The sequence below is a fragment of the Anser anser genome, assembly GCF_964211835.1.
Source record: "Anser anser genome assembly, chromosome: 3".
Taxonomy (NCBI): Eukaryota; Metazoa; Chordata; class Aves; order Anseriformes; family Anatidae; genus Anser; species Anser anser.
The window spans coordinates 87,808,569-87,816,043 of NC_139722.1; the positions used below are offsets into that span (position 1 = coordinate 87,808,569).

Sequence of the window (7,475 nt, forward strand, 5' to 3'; positions counted from 1 at the left end):
CTTGTTCTTCACTTATGTCTCAGGTGAAATTCTGGGCTCAAAATATGAGTGTGATCCTCCTGAAGATGGTTTCAGCCCCTCTTCATTTCTCTCAGCAAGTTAATGATACCTTTTGCTCTTTGGGAGAAATCACTCCAGAAAACTCTCTGAAAGGTAAAAGTTATTATTCCAGGTTAACATGTGTCAAACTGATTTGTCTACAAAAATGAAATAGGTATATGGAGTAAAGCAAGAGGATTTCCAGGCAACCAACTGTCATGATAACTCAGTGACTTATAGTGTTACGCAATTTTAGGGGCACTAATGCACTGCAAGATAAAATCCTACCCTTCACAAATCTCAGGAAATGCATATTTATGTGCTTCATGGTCTCTGTCTGATTTAGTGCTGATATTGTAAAGTGCTCTATAATCTACATCCAGGCTCCAACTGTGCTTTAGGAGTACCATCACGGAAATTAGCAATAATTAAATAGAGGAAAGATGAAAGACTCTAGGAAGCATTTAGGACCCAGTAATCCTGTTTCCTAGAGAGGGAGACTGAGTGTGGTCAAATAAAGCTGCTGAGTGATTAGGTCGGAGGTTCCTGCCTTGCAAACCAGGGCCAAATTCAGTGAAAAATGCTGAGCAGCCAGAGCTGAGAGGGGAGGGCAGTTCCACACTGGTTATTTCCATCTGAACCTGTTCCTCCTTCCTCCCCTCTCTGTCCTTACCATAGCCAATGCCACGGGCTGTGAATCAGAGGCATCCTCTCCATCTCAGCTTGGTGTTCCTAGGAGAAATGCTGCAGTAACGCTTAAGCTGTGGGGTGTCCAAAACCTGGAAAATAAACAGTAAAAAGGCTGAAGTAATTGTTCTTACTGGGGCTGTGTTCTGACCGCTTGAACTGCAGTACCTCCCTGTACTCAGGGATTGAGATGTCTCGTGTGCAGTAGGTATCTCCTGTTCAATGACAGTGACCTGAGCTAGACATTTGTCTTAACAAAGAGAAGTAGAAGGTAAGAGTTTGGTATTCAGGGCTGTGCCTTGCTGTTCCTTCCCAAAGTGTCCCACACCATCTGTGAAGCTATTGCATTCCTGGCAAGGCCTGTCGTCATTTGAGGAAGGCAGAGGTAAGGTTGTGCTGTAGAAACAAGGTGTGTCTTTGTTTCATTTTTGCTGTTTTCCAGGGTTTACATTTGGAACAATGCAACTTGCTCCAGCTGCCTTCCCATGCATGACAGCACCATAGCCCATGATTAGAGTGTGAGACCCAAACCCTTGGTGGAACCATTTCCTCTTGTTGGTAAATGCAAAGTGAATGTAAAATATGCTTCTGCACTTCTGATTTGGAAGAAATTTATCTTCACCTTCTCTTCGTAGAAACAGCCACGTGAACTGTCTGTGAAAGTCCATACTGCAGACATCAGGGTCAGGTAGATCAAATTCAGTCCGTAATTGATTAAATAAAAAATCTGATTTATAGCACAGGTCGGCTACTGAAAAGATTTGTTCACATTTTCTCAGTTATATACATTTAACAAATTGCCAGTGGGAAGAAAATGTGCTCAGGAATTTGAAGTCCGATCTTTACTTCATCATTGAATCAGAATCTGATATCAGGTAAATCTCCTCCACCCAAATTTCTCCATCCATAACAAGGAAGTCACTGCAATGTCAGAAAGGTGTTATGAAGATTAATTAGTTGATAATTAATAATTAGTAGATAATTCCTTAATAATTAGTTAATAATAAAGCGTGCTTTGAATAAAAAGGTTAAGTATTATCAGTGATTGCCTTTTCAGTAAGATTTGTATTTGCCTTCAATTTCTAACAGGTTATTTAACTAAATAATTTCAAATCTACATTTTAATAAATTTTTCATTCTGTTTTTATGTTTCATTAGGACAAAATTAAAAGAGCCCTCTAGTGGACGTAGTTTCATCCAACCACAAGAACGTGACAGACTTCACTCTTCAGAAATCAAAAATCCTGTTCCCATTACAACTTTAAGATCTGCTTCCTCCCCCCTTGCAAGTAAGTTAAATTAAAATGCTGAGGCTGAAGCCGGGTGCATATCTGGGGCAATAGCTCTTTGGACAGATTCAGTGGCATTCAGTGAATTTTTAGGGGTAGTTCCACTATTTGTGGGGTTGCAGTTTAGATATGTATGAATGGCTGTGGCATGGTGGGTGATGTGTGCATAGCAGCCCCAGCTCAGAGCCCTTCCCAGATCAGTGCTATTCAACTTCCATGGCTCCTTGAGGGCCTTACCAACAGAAGATCTGAAGGACAGACTGTTTCGTATTTTGATGTGTTATTAAGCATATCTTGTGCAACGTATTGATGCGCAAGGCTGCATGTAGTTTTACGAAGGCTTTCAGCCAGCAGAAATGGGAATGAGCTTTTGCTGGAGAAAGCAATCTTGTTGTGGCCTGAGCTGTTCATGCCCTTGCTCAGATTACCCCCTTCTCGGGCAACACCAGAATGAGCTGGAGAACCAATCTGGTAGAAAAACAATTACACTGGCATAGGAGAAGGGCCCCCTCGAGGGGTGAGGACATGAACCTGGGGTGAGCAGAGGGGAGAATACAGCAGTGATGGCTTAAAGCATCTGTTCAAGCAGAGCTGAAAAGATCTGGTTCAAATATGAGCTGCAGTTAACACAGGGCTCTTTGAAAGCCAATTTATCCTGCTGAGAGACATCATTAGACAGCTTCAGGTACAAGACATGTTTTACTTATTATCAGAACCACCTTCACTTAACTGGCATGTACAGAATAAACAGATCTGCTGCCAGAGATACAAAGTTTGTTTGGGGAGTTTTGCAAGTATCAGGTGTTCCTGAATCAGGAATTCTGATTTCAGGACATGCTGAGGGCTAACAGTACTCAGTATTGGGCCATACGAGGACTAAACATATAGTACGTTACTGCTGTTTAAAGATCCTTGAAATACATATATATACGTACATGTGTACGTATACATTTCCATGCATGTATAAAAAGAAAGCACATGTTAAAACACTTAAAAATTTATGTACAGGTTCAAGATTAAGGAAAGAAGAAATCTATTGCAAGGAGAAGGAATTTCGCAATACGATCATGAAACTCATTTACAATAACTCCATAAATCTGTATCCCCACAAGGTAAAGAAGAGAGTGTAAGGAGGATTTGAATGATTTGCTTAGGTACTGCCAACTGAATGCAAGTCTTACGTAAGTATGGAAGTCCTTCTGTTGGCTCCAGCCAGCCTGGAATCAGGTCCTGAGTTTTCAAGGGAGGAGTAGAGGACAGGGGACAAAACTCATTGCAACTGCTGCTATTGCTGTAACTTGCTCTGATTCTGATCTATCAGAAGAATGTAGCCATTGTTTCCTCATGAACTTGTTCATAATTCACACGAAATATTCCTGAAACATGGAGACTGTGATAATACACCACTTGTGCTCCCCGTCAAATTGGTTTCAGGTATAGAGTTTATTGGAAAGTCACAGACTGTGCAGTAGTTTTCACATCTACTATTGAGTTAACTGCATTTTTCAAAACTGGTTAGCTTACCGATGTTTTACATAACATAAGATCACTACGAACACTTGTGTTTCTGGATTATATACTGTATTAAAAACGTTAGCTTACCCTTCTGCCTATTTCCATGCTAAGCCCAGTACATACTTCAGTCTAGATGCAATGAACTGGAAACTTAAATAATGTTTTGTTTTTTAATCCTTTTTTCACTCCATTATACATTCCTCATTCAGATTTCCTCCCTATATTTTTAAGTACATGCAGAAAAGTGTGGGATCTACACTTAAAATAACAAATTTCTTTCAGAAAACTAGATACTGATTTTGTGACAGTTTCTCAACCCTTCGTAGCCAGGCTGCTAGGTTACACACACACACGCACATACACGCACACACTCCATCACTTTCAACATCCTTATATGCTGCTGGCAGGGGAGGAAAGTGGGAAAATTTTAGATGATGTTACAACTGAAATAGAGCTGCCAACATACCATTTCATTTCTAAGGCCTATGATATTCACTATGTTTCATAGACAAACTAGTTCCTGTAATTCTGTTCTGCAAAAAGCATGAAAACATGGTACTAATAAACATGCTATAAAGACCCCCTAAAGAACAAAATACTGTGATTTCTAGGCTAACCTCAAGGCTTGACTCCTGTTTTGCAAAATGTTGGGACTGGCAAGGCTAAATGAAGAAACACAGTACTTAACTTATGTTTAAACAGCATTAAATCTCCATAGGAGCTATTGCTAATATACATATGTGTAAACGGACACCAGCATATTCATAAGAAAACCTGCACCGATCAATTGAATGTGCATATGGAGTGATTCTTACTTATGAATATTATTTATTTGAGTAAAACTGCATGGAAACTGATTATGTCAGAGAGATCTGCTGAGTTTCCTGGGACGTAGCGGGTTTTTCAGGAGAATGAAACCCAATATCATAGGCTTTTTTTAGAGCAGGATATGACACAGACTATTTAGAAGGTCACACAAAGTGTATCTTACATCAAGGAATAAAAACAGCATCAACATTTTTATTACTTAAAATCTGGGGGGATCCCAGATTTGATGATCTGGGGGAAAACTATCTTATTACTTTTGGATGCCTAAGTTTTGCAATTGCATGAAATCAACTGCATGGTAAAACAGCTCCTGATAAAATTTAAATTGGTATGATCTATCTACTGTTCTGACTGCTTTTACAGATCCCAGAGCAGCTTAGCTGGGGAGGGAACTGGAGGCTTTATAAATCCAGTTATTATTTAAAAAATATATAAATAAAATCTAGTCAAACAAGCTGAATTCCTTAGAATTTATAATCTTGGCAAAGGATGATTCCTCTTATACTGTTAATCATTCCTATATTTTATCTTTTCAGGAAAAGCATGGATAGGGAACCCCTTCTTGACTGAAAAAAATCCAAATGAAAGAGTTAATGAAAAAAAAAAAACGTTCTAAGAGTCCCAACACCATCACCACTGAAAGGGAAGCATGCATTTGACAAGCTCACATATATGGAAATGATACCAGCAGCCCTATCTCTGTTCAAATCTGTCCCATCCATCCATAAGCGAAGGACATGGTGCTTTTTTGTTACCTGTAGCTCACTGAGTACCAGACAAGCACATTTTCAGCCACGAGAAAGCCACGGGGCTGCATGTTCATTCTGCACAGAGGGCTGCATTCCATGCATGCATTGAAATTACAGCTAAATGGAAACTGGAGTTCCTCAGGGCAAGAACCATAACTTCTAATTACCGAAGGTAAAAGATAAACTGGAAAAAAAAATATTCTTTCAGATATGGCTAAAATTATGATGTGAGTCTTAGAAATATTTATCTTTCCTTCCATAAGTGAACATTCTTCTGGTAACTTAGAGTTTTTCTTGGACTGTTATTACTGTTTCACAATGATCTAAGGCTTTATTTGTAGTCTTAGTGGTGCTTATATAATTACATAAATCTAAAAAAAATATAGTGTCTGATTATGCTAAATTCCAGTTAAAATGAGTCAATTGAAAAAGGAACTATACCTCAACATTTCAGCTACGCTTCAGAGGATCATGTATTCATGTGCTTAGAGGGGTGCAGAATGAATGATCTTGTCACAGGAGACTGTCAGGATTTCTGTGAAACCCCAAATATAATTAAAATGTCTAATGTGTATTCACAAATATATTAATCCACAAAAGGCAGCAGTGTTCAAAATCTCTAGTAGTCCTGCAAAAAAAACTAGAGTTGGGCCAAGTGAGAAATGAGACCGTCTATCTCCTCTGAGAGCTTATCTTTGAGAAAGCACATGAGAAAGCCAAGGCTAATTAACTGAAAATACAGAATTAGAGTTGATTAAATAGCTATTCTCATGCCATGAATACAGAATCAGCTGAACTCTGCCAATGATGCTCTATCTCTGTGTGGCACCACCAGACATACCTCCAGAATTTTCTAGACATACCACCCATCCACAGAGTAATTGTGCCCAGTAACTAGCCCACAGATTAAACCTGATTCTTCCTATATATGTCAAGGTGATCTCACAGGTCCGAGGTGGCTGCATAGAGCATGTGGAGCATATCCTATGCTTCCTGTAGCACCAGGCATCATATGAGTGAGGTATACATCCACGCTGTGTGCCCACTGTCCAGTTGTCTAGAATATTTCTGTATGCAACAGGTCCAAAACTGCCAGCGCCCATGTCGGTACACAGCACATGCAAAACAGCGCCTGACCTTTTGCCAAGAACTAGTCTCTAAGAAGGCTGAAAATACCTGACAAATATAGAAAGTGATCAAAATTTGCCCAGGCAAGATTTCCAGGCAAGAAAAGGGCACATGCTGGGAAACAGCAAGCAAGAAGCCAGAGGACGTGCCAGGAATGGCAGTTCTGCTGTATCATCCACAGCTGTTAACGTATGCTGTTGCTGTTGGAAAGTATGTCAATATAAATACTAAAAGTTCTTCTGCAGAAGCATGTCTTCCTACCAGCTAGTTAAATCATGAAATCAAAAGTCTGTATTATGTCATATATTAATGACTAGAACTGGATCAAACACAGTTCAGGTTCTTGCATAGTTTTCCATGATTACAGTTCACCTTTTTCTCTTGCCTGGGCCAGAAAAATCTTATTAACAACATACAACAATAATTTCTCTCAGTATTACAGAAAACCTTAGGAGCAACAGGATAAGACATGCTGAGAAATTCTCCTAGTAATTGCTCAGAATGAAAACCAAACACCTTACAAGATACTTGATAAAAATATGAAACATTTAAGAAATGCGCAGCCTTTAAAAGGAAACATAATTTTTCAATAATTTTGACCAGAAGTGTAATGTGTTTCCAATAGAGTAATGTGTTTCTGGGTTTTGTAGTCAGAGACCTTTGCAGAGCACAGCAGATCCGATCCTAAGCTTTTCCAGATCAAAAAGCTAGTAACGATAGCTCGTATCTCTTGCATATGCTCTCCACAGCCCTCCACAAACCTCTGTAGGTGAGAAGTGTCTAAGCTTTGGCTGGCTGCCAGTCCCAAGACGTTAACTTCCTCTTTCAGTGTAGGATAGAAGCAAAAACGGCACAAAACATAGGAAAATATTCATGACAGCTCTTTATGACTGTGTCCTACTCACTACTGCATTATTGTGTTTGGACTGCCAAAAAAAAAAAAAAAAAAAAAAAGAACCAAGACAGAAGGTCGAAGCAGACCAGAAATCACTCAGTTTTCATCAATACTATGTACTGTATGCTGCCATGGGGAGTTTGGCTACCTTGTGCTTCTTAGGAGAAAACATTCTCCATCTAGTAAGAATTTGCTGAATGTGTAATGCCTCCCTATTAATTCTGAGCGAGAAATGTGCACCTGAGAATCCTGATACGCAGCTGGATCAACATTCCCGCGCGCTCATGCGGTGACTCATTGGGTCTGATCCAGCTCATCTCGCCAATTAATGAAAACAACAGCACC

The 7,475-nt window shown here is 39.5% G+C and overlaps 1 long non-coding RNA gene across 1 annotated transcript; it reads left to right on the forward strand.

The window, feature by feature from the left end:
- Positions 1-1,181: 1,181 nt before the first annotated feature.
- LOC310898054 lies at positions 1,182-4,429 on the forward strand. Its single transcript, XR_014582925.1, has 3 exons — positions 1,182-1,414; positions 1,885-2,015; positions 3,024-4,429. It is a non-coding gene; the product is annotated as an uncharacterized lncRNA (long non-coding RNA).
- Positions 4,430-7,475: the final 3,046 nt, after the last annotated feature.